This window comes from Phalacrocorax aristotelis, chromosome 3 (genome assembly GCF_949628215.1).
Source record: "Phalacrocorax aristotelis chromosome 3, bGulAri2.1, whole genome shotgun sequence".
Classification (NCBI taxonomy): domain Eukaryota; kingdom Metazoa; phylum Chordata; class Aves; order Suliformes; family Phalacrocoracidae; genus Phalacrocorax; species Phalacrocorax aristotelis.
Window position 1 is genome coordinate 13286756 of NC_134278.1, and position 10757 is coordinate 13297512.

The following is a 10757-nucleotide window of genomic DNA, read 5'->3' on the forward strand; positions in this document are numbered from 1 at the left end:
CAGTTGCCCACATGTGAGCAGTTAGTGGAATTCGAGATACTCTAAAGTATACTGTCAGTCTTTGTGTTGCTGATCCCAAAGGATACAAGTGTCCTGTACTAGATGCCCCAGCATCACAAGGATGCCTTGGTTGTGCTAGAGCATGTCATATAGAATTTAGTGCCTATAGGTGGGCATCAAAAACCTAGGTATTTACTTTAAGGTCAACCTCTAGCAGAGTTCTAAGGTACACTTATAGTAGTAACTATATATTCATTGACTCCGTAGGGATTTAGATATGTGGCATATCTACATATCTACAGGCACCTATGCATATAGAACTAAATTTAGACATTTTAATTTTGAACTGAATCTGATGCTGAATTCTGACACTGAACATAAGTATGAAGGACATAATTTAGATATCACTTTGTAGGCAAAATCTTTTCTTTTTAAGAAGAATGTTGCTATAACCCTTTCTTTTTCCTCTAAGCCTCTAAAGACTATACGTCTCCAGTGGAAACCACAACAGTTTTATCAGACAAAAACATTAAGCATGAAATTCAAAAGATGTGTCAGTGAAAAGGATATAATTTTTTTAAATGCCTGTGATAATTTACATCTAATGTAGCAATAAGAAGGAATACCTAATGAAGTGATGATTCAGCTAAATTTAGTCAACTTTATGCCAGCATAAATTCTACAGAGCTTTCATTGACCTAATGCATGTGAGCATATCAGTTATTCACTGAGGATCACACCGCAGTCTTTTTTCTGTTTCTGAATCCTGAAGCACTGCATAAATTAAAAAAACATGTGCTGAAATATTTTTGCATTAAGAACCTTAAAAACAAGTTGACTGATTTGTCAGGCTTGCAAGATAAAATAAGATTGCCTTTCCATCCTAAACAAAGTTTGCTGTTATTGCATTAGTAGTGTATAAGGGAAGGAGAGTTTCAAGATGATGTACAGTAGTCATGAGAACAGTGTTTTGATATATGGCTGTCATTTGTGGTGCTGTCATCTCTTTCACTTTCTACGTTCATACATTATTCCACCCTTTACAGATTGAACTTGTGCAGTCACAGCCTTGTATTTGTGTTGTATTTCAGCAGACTTATGAAAAACATCGGAAAGGTGTGAGCACTTTCTCTTTTTTGGAAGCTGTTAGATTTGATTCTATCATTCTATCTTCTATGATGCAGAGAATATATATGTGTTTTACAGACATAGATGCATTTTATGTGCATTATGATTATAAAAATAACTAATTCATATAGAAGATTGTGTTGATAAATAAATCTAATACAAATTAAACTCAAAACTGAAAATGCATTGATTTTGTAATTGCTATTTCCAAAGATTTTGAAGAGTCCAGAAATAGAAATAGTGAACATCAGAATATCTTTCTACACTGACAAAGACTTTTACATCAACAAGATTTTCAAAATGTCTTGGATATTTTAAGACAAAGAGTTCATGGAAAATTGTGCATGAAAAGAAGTAAACAAAATACTCCTCAAGATGATAAGTTTATTTTCTTTCATGTAAGAACACAACATATGTATTGTAAATTTCAATATATTTGCATGACGGCAGGTGAGACTAGTTGTTTTTACAAGGTTGCGTGATTAAAAAGCTAATCAGAGAAAACAAAGACTCAGCAAGTATCCAAGGAACTATCGCAGGTACCCAACAAGTAACCTGATCAGTGAATATGGAGCACACCAAGTCAGCTACTCCTAAGAGTGTCATGTAGAACGATTAGATCATTGTTGCTTGTCCCATCTGCCAAGATGACTCAGGAAAGAAGGTCTGTTTCTGGAATGCCATACAAACTAGGGGGGATTATTTTCCAAAGGGGTACAGGACTTATTCTGGAATGTAGGCAAAAGCAGATTTTGAGGTGGAGCAGAGAGAATTTGAAGATGATATAAAACTATGGGGTGTCTTCAGGAGATTGTGGGAATGTGCAAAATATTTAGGGAAAGGATCTAAAGTAGGGGAAGGGAGGGATCAAGTTGGGTCAGGGATTAAGAAAGGGAATAAAATGCACAAGTCATCTGTAAGCAAAAGCCTGACAAACATGGTAGCTGATTACCACAGCCTGTTGTAATTTCTTATTAAATCCATTCTATTTTCTGTGCAAGTCACTTCCTGAACCTTTGTGTGCAAACTGCTCGTGAACTTCAGGTTGGACCAGCTGGTGAGTAGGAATAGATCCATATAGGGAAACACCCAAAGCCTCAGTCGGTGTGTGGGAATAGGCCACAGATATTAGATGGATTTGAAATCTGAGTTAGTATTCAAGGAACCCACAGATGTGTGTGTGTGAACCAAGACTGAGGGCATGCATATATCCTGACTCCAATCCCAGTTGCCCTGGGAGGAGGAACGGGATGAGGCCATCTGTGATGTTCGTATCTCTGTGAGTGCTGTGGGTGTATATGTGGGTGCTGATAAAGGCACTGACCTGTCTCTGTGCTGGTCTGTGTGTTTGGCCATGTGTGCATGTGCACATACACCAGCTAGGAATACATGCTTGGCCTCACTGGCACACAGGGAACATGGACCCACAGCAGCCTCCCTTCTGTCGCACTGGGATGAGAGGAACCCTGTAAAGATTCGTATAGCCATATGACTAAAATATATGACTATAATATATTATTAGTCTGCCTCTGCAAAAATAACTTCTGCTGTGTAGCCTCAGCTCCACTGGCTCAGTCTTGAATTCAGCATTTATCCCAACCTAGCAAGGAAATGCTAAGTAGTCATAGGCACGGAAGTCATAGCAACTGAAAGCTGGCTGACCTCAAACTGAAGGTATTATTCCTTTCTGTTTCTGAGAAATGCATGATTAAAAACTTCACAAATCAGTACATTTAATTGCCAAAGGTGTTAGCTATGAGCAGGCACTGAAGCAATGAGAAGACAGTCATGTGGTTCTAATGGTCACCCAGGGCATGACCGAGTGTTGGTTACTTAGATGAATAACATAACCTGTTGGAGAGGAAAGGACCTGAGAGACAGCCTGTGTGAGAGAACTTGTGCCTCTGTGGAAATTTCTCATGATGATGCTCTATTTTAGTTTTAAAATCATGGTGCTTTTTCATGCTGCAAAGAGGGTGGGGATTAAAAAAATGAGGGTGTCTCCTTCATTGCATCTCTGAAACAAGATTGCAGAGGAATATTGTGTGCACAGATTGACCAGGCAGAATAAACCCTGCTATTTCAATGCACATCTGTTACTGAATCCAAAAAAAGAATATCATCTAAGCAGCTCACACCACTGTGTTGAAGGCTCTAAATTCTTTATAGAAGTCTGTCATCAAAGTATTGTCTTAACCCATTCCTGCTTAAATGGGGGGACCAGATGGGATCATATGTTTCAGATATTCCCGGCACGTGCAGTGCTGCCAGAATTAACAAATGTGTGCCATTTCTGCAGCTACACTGTTGACAGAAAACCGACACTGTTGCTAGAGACATTGCGGAAAGCGCTCTTGGAATTAGCTTATTGACAGATATCTATCAATTAAAAACAGTAACAGCAATATGTCAGAAAGTTATGTGCTGCTGAGAATCTGCTACTTGAGCTTTAATTGAGATGAACTCTGTATAGCTTTGTAGTGTACATTCTTAGCAGGTTAGAAGGACCCATGTAAAGTAATCCCATCTCTTTGATCTACTTATCTACTTGCATGCATTTCTATTGTCTGGGAGGAGATGCTAAGTTCGGTGTGAATTTCTTCTACTTCATCACTCAGAAATAAAGGCCACTCATCACATTTTCTGGTCGTCTCCTCAGAATTCATTTGCTCTATGTTTTACCCTAAGCTTTAATGCTCCTCTTGCAAAACTATCACTGTTAATCCCTCTGAGTCAGTAGATTTTAGCACAGGTTATTAAAAACCTAGCAGGTTTTTTCCCCTTCAAACTTCAACACTCCATCAGATTCTTTCATTACCATTTCCTGCTTCATGCAATTAAGATTTTGAAAGTCTTCAAAATCATGTTATCAGGCCTCTAATAACCCAGCCTGATTTCTCCATTTATCTGCTTGCTTTCCTCATTTGTCTTGATCTGCAGTTTTCTTCTCTGGTTTCAAAATTGGTGTGGCTATTATTATAGCAAAATTACAGAGACTAATTCAAAAGACACAGTTACATATTCTCTAGGATCAAATTAACACAATGAAAACCTCAGTAGTTCACATTACTTGTCCTTAGGATAGTGCTTTGGGACAGGATTAAGCAAAGTGGAAGGGAAAGTAATATGCGTGTTATACAGAATCAGGAATGTTGCTTATGTGCAGGAAATACCAGTGGTAGACTACAGGTTTGTTGTCTGATACAGTCACAGAATAGAGAGGCCATAAAAATAGTGTGCAAGTAGGGTCACAATTTATTCAGACTCCTAATCCCTGTTCGTGCAGCACAAAGGAGCTGCAAGGCACGCTACGCTGGAAGTATAAAGCAAGACGATCACTACACTATGGACCAAGGCAGGAGTCCTTTTCCTTTCATTCCCATGTATCCCTTGGTTATTTGGGCTGCCAACAGGAACACCTATATGTCCAGTTTCAGATATCCTAACAGTCCTATGAAATGCAAAGTTGCTGAATAAAAGTTTGCTGGATGCAAGACAGAAGTCATGACTGAGAATACAGCACAGTACAAGCACCTAAGAATGAGGAATAGAAAAAGAAGATGAAGGCAAAAAAACCACTGAATGCTCACATACATTTAAGACATTTTGAAATAAATGAGAATTAAAAGCTGCACAGTAATTCACCCTGCCCAGATGAAAGATTTACATTTAAAAAGCAAGTGAGTAATGCCCTCCACAATAACTCCATGCCTCAGAAGTTAACCTTGGCAATACTCTTTCTCTCCCAGATAATAGCAACATAAATAATTTCCTACAGTTGTTAGCAGCAAAATTACTTGTTATTCTCTCAGATTAGTGGGAGTTTCAACACTTTTGCATAAACCTAAATCAGAACCTTGAAAGTTCATGAAGGGCAAATTTGGTACATCAGTGGGACCATTTATTGGTTGGCATAAAGAAAAAGCTTTGAACAAAAAAGGAATTAGGTTAAAGTTCATTAAAAATTACTTTTTCTGTTGTTAAAACATTATTACTGTTAGAGTTTTCATTATAATGAATTGTAAATTACCACAATTAGATGAAGAACCCTATCCACCAGGAATTTAGAGTGGAATATTAGACTTAATGCAGTTGAAAAACATAAGCTCTTAATTCTTTACTCTTATACGCTAAAACTAGGATACACCTTGCAGTTTTCTGACTTGGAAGATAGACAAGAATATAACTCCAGGAGATATTCTTTACTTTCCCAATGCATCCCACTGAGTCATCTACTGACTTCAGACTGAGTAATATCAGGGTACTTTTTACCTATCCATTAACACATGCAGGAAAATCTTAAAATTCAGCATCTGAGACAAAATGTGGATACGCTGGATATCGCAAAACTGCTTTACATTCTATAAAGATACTCCCTGTATTTCACTACCCAGGTTTTGCTGACATTCTGGTGAGCTTTATTAAACCTAGAACAGATTAAACTCATCAGAATATTTAGATGTGTGCACGTATATTTTATATTAGCTGTTGATCAGAAAGGTAGAGTGGGGAATGATCAAGTACCAATAGCTGTTAAAAGACACTCCACCCACAGAACAAGAAGTCAGTGATTTTGGTGAATCATTGTGTTGATATGCTAGTCTTGGTAACCAAGTCTTGGCTCTTAAACAGTCCTTCTCATCTCTCACATAGATCGCCTGGGATTTCAAACCATTTTCACTACAGTAAGAGACAGAGAAAGTGAGAAGTCAGACCTCTCTAGAGTGAGACAAACACTGGAATAGATCTAACAAAATGTAAAGTGATTTTCCCAAGCCCACTCTGAGGAAATACAATGCAGCTAAAACTTTATCAACCTGTATTGACATTGCCAACAGTAAGGTAGGATTTATAGCAGGTAGTAATTCTGAAAGCCGCAATCTGCATAGAATTAAGTACTAAGCACAGGGAAGAATATCACCTTCTTTGCTGAAAAGTTCAGTTTTCTAGAATAAAACACACTGCTAGCTACATTTCTTCTGCCTAGAGAGATTATGAGAGAAAAATATGTAGCAAATGGCAGTTCAGTTTCTTAAAGAACTACGGGCAGGAACTCAGATGTTATGATGGCAACTGCAGAACAACAGGCAATACAGAAAGAGCAACAAAACTAATCCTCAATACATGGCCTACCAGTGACAGGAAAGCAGAAAAGAAGGTACTGTATTAATAAAAATTAATTTCATGATTAATGGGATTCCATATCCATTTTGCTTTTGGTCTAGTTTTGTTGATTAATGTGATCAAATCTTTCTGTTCCAACACTGCCTGGATTCTCCCTGTGCAGAGTTGAATCATAAAAGGGCCCACTTTAATCCTTGTATCTTGCCAGCATGGTATGAACAGTAGTGAAAATGGTGCTATGGGCTGTTTTATTGAGATTTTAATTGCAGTAATATAGTTTTGCTGTCATAAAATTTTAGATAGAATTTAAACTCAGTGGAGCAATGAGATATAAACTCGATGAAGGGGCAGATTTATAAGTAAATTCAGCTCTGAACTGGTAGATTAATGAAAAATGAAGCATTCTGGTTGCAACATTAATCTCTGAAATGGCATTAATAATGTTTTAGAGGAAAAAATGACATTTTATATTATAATCAAGATTTCATTAGCATTTCAATAAACTGAAAGTCAGTGCTTTGAACTCCAGCAAAACCAATCACTTATAAGATCCACAGTAGGCCTGCAGGCTATTTGGTTCATTTATTCTAAGTGTGCATTTTAATGTTCTATTTTGCCTTTAGAAAAACAAAAATTTAAAAAATTTTAAGATTAATCTTTGCAGTTTGAGGGTGTTATAAATATGGAGGAAAATGGAACAGTTTAAAATTTCCATCTCCCTCCTCTCACCCCTTACCAGCTACTACACGAAAGCAGGACCCCCATTTTGTTTTTTACTTTAAGTAAAATACCTCTGTGCATATTTGAGACCAAAGAATAAAGGAGAGAGTCCTGAGAGTCCTCAAATCAGTGGTCCAGTTTTGCTGGATTATTTTTTTCTGTTTAATTCGGATTTAGTTATCCTTTTCGGTCCTCAAATCACCCATTAACCCATAAAAATCAATAAAGGTCCTATCAACAGATAAACATCTGCTACTGCATACTGAAGTCCAAACAGATTTACCTTTAATGTCAGTGGAGGGAAACAGGCATTGGTCATTCATCTAATCCAGCAAATGCCTGAAGTTAGATGAGAGGCAACTCATTCCTGGACCCATATCATGTAATCTCAGACACCACAGTATTGATGAGGACATGTGAGGAATTCCTCTTCAGAAAGTGATTCCTGCCCCTGAGATAACACCTTTCTTTCCTCTCTCAGCTGGCTGAAGGTATCCATATTATAGAGCCTTAATTTAGATAGATAATTGTCCTCCCCTATGACTCCCTGCAAAATGTCTTGCATAAATGCTCCCATGTGCTTCCCTGCGTGCTTCCCTTTGACACCCCATTAATGCAGAGGGTCCTTAGGCAGACAGGAGTGCTTTCCAAGAGCATAACAGCCCAAAGGAACATACAATGAACCATTTGGGGAAACGAGGCCAGTGTACAACTGCCACGCATGCTTGATGGAGAAAGAGAGGCTCACAGGCTCCATCTGGGTAATATCACTGATCAGGAAATCGTTGAAGGGTGTGATCTGACTCAGAGGCCTGAATACCTACTGAAGTTCATTAAATTAAGGCCAGCATATATGAGACTATTTATTTTTTCTAGGTTAAGCATGCTTTATAGAAAGAATGAAAGTGGTGTGGATTGGGAAATTATTTACAGAACAGTATGCATTTAGGATACCTCTTGTTTCTGGTGTGATCAGAGAGGCTTACACTGAAAGATACCTCTATCAGTCAGCCATGAAAGAAATCCTCGTCCCCCCTTCCTTTCTTCCATATTTTCTTTTTTCACTCCTATTTTCATAACAAGGTTTATTAAACAAAAAAAGAAATTGAAGAGTTCTAAAACCCTTTCTATTTATTCTTTTGGTTTCTTCCCTGCTTCTCCCTTTGCCTGCATTACATAAAGTGTGTTAACCTGGTTCACGTTTCTCCTATTTTTCCTATGTTTGAATTGTGTGCAGTTTCCCCCAAGCCAGAGAAGTTACAAGGTAGCAGAGATGAAATCAGTTCTGTTTGATTTATGTGGAAAAAATAAAAATTGCACTTCCATAACTGTAATATTTTTCTTGCAGCTCTGTGAACCCCTGAAGAGTCACATCACTCAAGTTACTAGTTTTTAGTAAACGAGTGGCTGGATGTTGTGTACTTATTCCTTCCTGATAATTCTGTAGCATCTACTATAACGATGTAGAAGAAAAAGAAAATCTTCTGTATTCTCAGAATCATTTAATTCTTTAGCGAAAATTAATGTGTCTTTCCTATGGATTTTAGGATGAAGTATATTGCTAACATGAAATCTCATGTAAGATAGCTCTGGGACTCTATAGCGTTGTGCTTAGTGCCAGTTTTATCATATTATCCTGGATTTAGTTTTGGAAACATCCACATTATTTATAGAAAATAATCCTGATTTACAGAAGCAGAGCTGGTGGACATTGCAAGTTTTCACACAGGTAATTTGTAATGAACAAATATTTTTTTCTGGGAATCTTTTGGAGCAAAACCAAACTATTTTTGGAACTTTTTATCTCCATCTTTAAAAAAAAGGCAGAGTGTGGGGGGTGGGGTGGGGGTGAGCAGAACCCAGTAAATACATGCTTTTGTGTGTCCAAACTATGCTTCATACAAGAGACTTCAGGCTGAGAGGAGTCATTCCATGACACTGTTTACCAAGGGGAGACCCCCAATTAGTTCCAGCAGCTTGACAAGTTACTGCCCTCACCCAGTCACTGCATAAGTAACCTCCTCCTGATTCTATGAACAGTTCCTAAACTGCTGCAGTCAAAATAAGCTGAGCTAGCAAAGACCTCTTTATTTTTTAAGCTTATTCTGACTGAAGCACTTTACAGGCATGCTGATACAAACAGCTCAGCTCTCAGGTCAGTGGAGTTAGTAACAGGAAGCAAAGGGGGCAGTGAGGAGGAGGAGAGGGCAACAGCAATTAGCAGGGGAAGGCTGGAGTTTGCAAATTCTGCTGGCAACATATTTGCAACCAAATGAGTCTTTAGGGGAGTAGCCACCTCTAAACCCCTGCTCCCTCTTGTCACTACAAATATAACGATTAGTTTTGCACTATGCAGTTTTCTGCAGCTAATCAAAGCTGCATAAATTAATATTAAAGAGTTACCATCTACTTGCTACTCAAGAGGCATGTAGGGCTAAAGGTTGTCTCTTTTATTAAAGTCCAAAACTATATTCTGCGCTGCTAGGTTTATAAAACTACTTTCTTCCTACAAAAATAAATGTGGCAACCAAAAATTCCTTTACTTATCTCACCCACTGACCTCTAATTGCTATCTTAATGAATTACAATCAAGCAAACATTTAATTTAATTTAATGGAGAGGTGCACATTTACTTCATAAATCTGAATATGTTATAGGTTGCCAGATGATAAATTTGATAACACAGCTGCTGTGTTCTGCTCAAATGAGTAAAGAAAACTGCCATAAGGGTTTTCACTATCTGATTCCTCCCAGTATCAGATAGGTCTGTGGAAACAAATTTCATTTCAGTTGCATGAAGACTTTAGTTGATCTAGCCTATTAATAAAAATTGCAAATATTCTTTCTTATTATTTCTCTTTTCTGTCAGGCTTCATTTCACTTCATTGGCAGATATAAATTTTTACTAATCTTAGTTTTATAATGCCCCATATTATTCTTAACACTTTTGATCTCTGTTCTGTTCAGATTTTTCTGTTTAACACTTGGAAAATATCTGAAGAGATCCATTTTATCTTGAAAACTGGATATGGGTTCACGAAGAAGGGAATGCATACCTAGCTATAGTCTGCAGGATGGTACCTTAAGTTGCAAAGAGATATTTCCTAAAGTTATATCTTATTTTTAAGAAGTTGGCTCTGAGCTACTGTCTCCAATTTTTGCATCAACATCTGACAATCTTTTGAACCCAGACCTTTTCACAGCTCTAGTCAGGAACTTGTCACGCCAGGTGATGAGACGATCAGGACTTCAATACTTCTCGCTCTTTGGAACAGGCTGTTCTGACTTTCATGTGCAGACCTGGCTGGGGCAGGGCGATGCGATCACACTCGGGAGCTCAGTCTGTGTTAAAAAAGAGCAACGCGTTAAGAGCAGATTGAACACTTGTCAACAAGACTGTACTGGCACCATGCTTGGCACAGCAGCCATGCAAACAGTAATAGGCAGCAAAAATGGGGGTGGAGGGATAATAACGTATTTGTTTGATATTGCAACAGCTGAGTAAAGCCAGAGTAGCCCTGCCCTCTGTTACAAGTTGTGCCTACGCTGTGTGCAGTTAGCGATCACGCTGAAAGCCGCAGCCATCGCTGCATGCCGTGTGGCTCCCCGGTGCTGGGAGCCATGAGGGCTCCCCCAGCACGGCAGGGCCCGGCAGCCAGGCCCGTCCCACCCGCAGCCAGGCACTGGTGGCATCCCCAGGCCCGGGCATCAGGCATCTCCCCGGGGATGGGACAAGGCTGGGCCATGCCGTGGGCGCACGGGTGGGCCCAGGGCAGGGCTGTGGG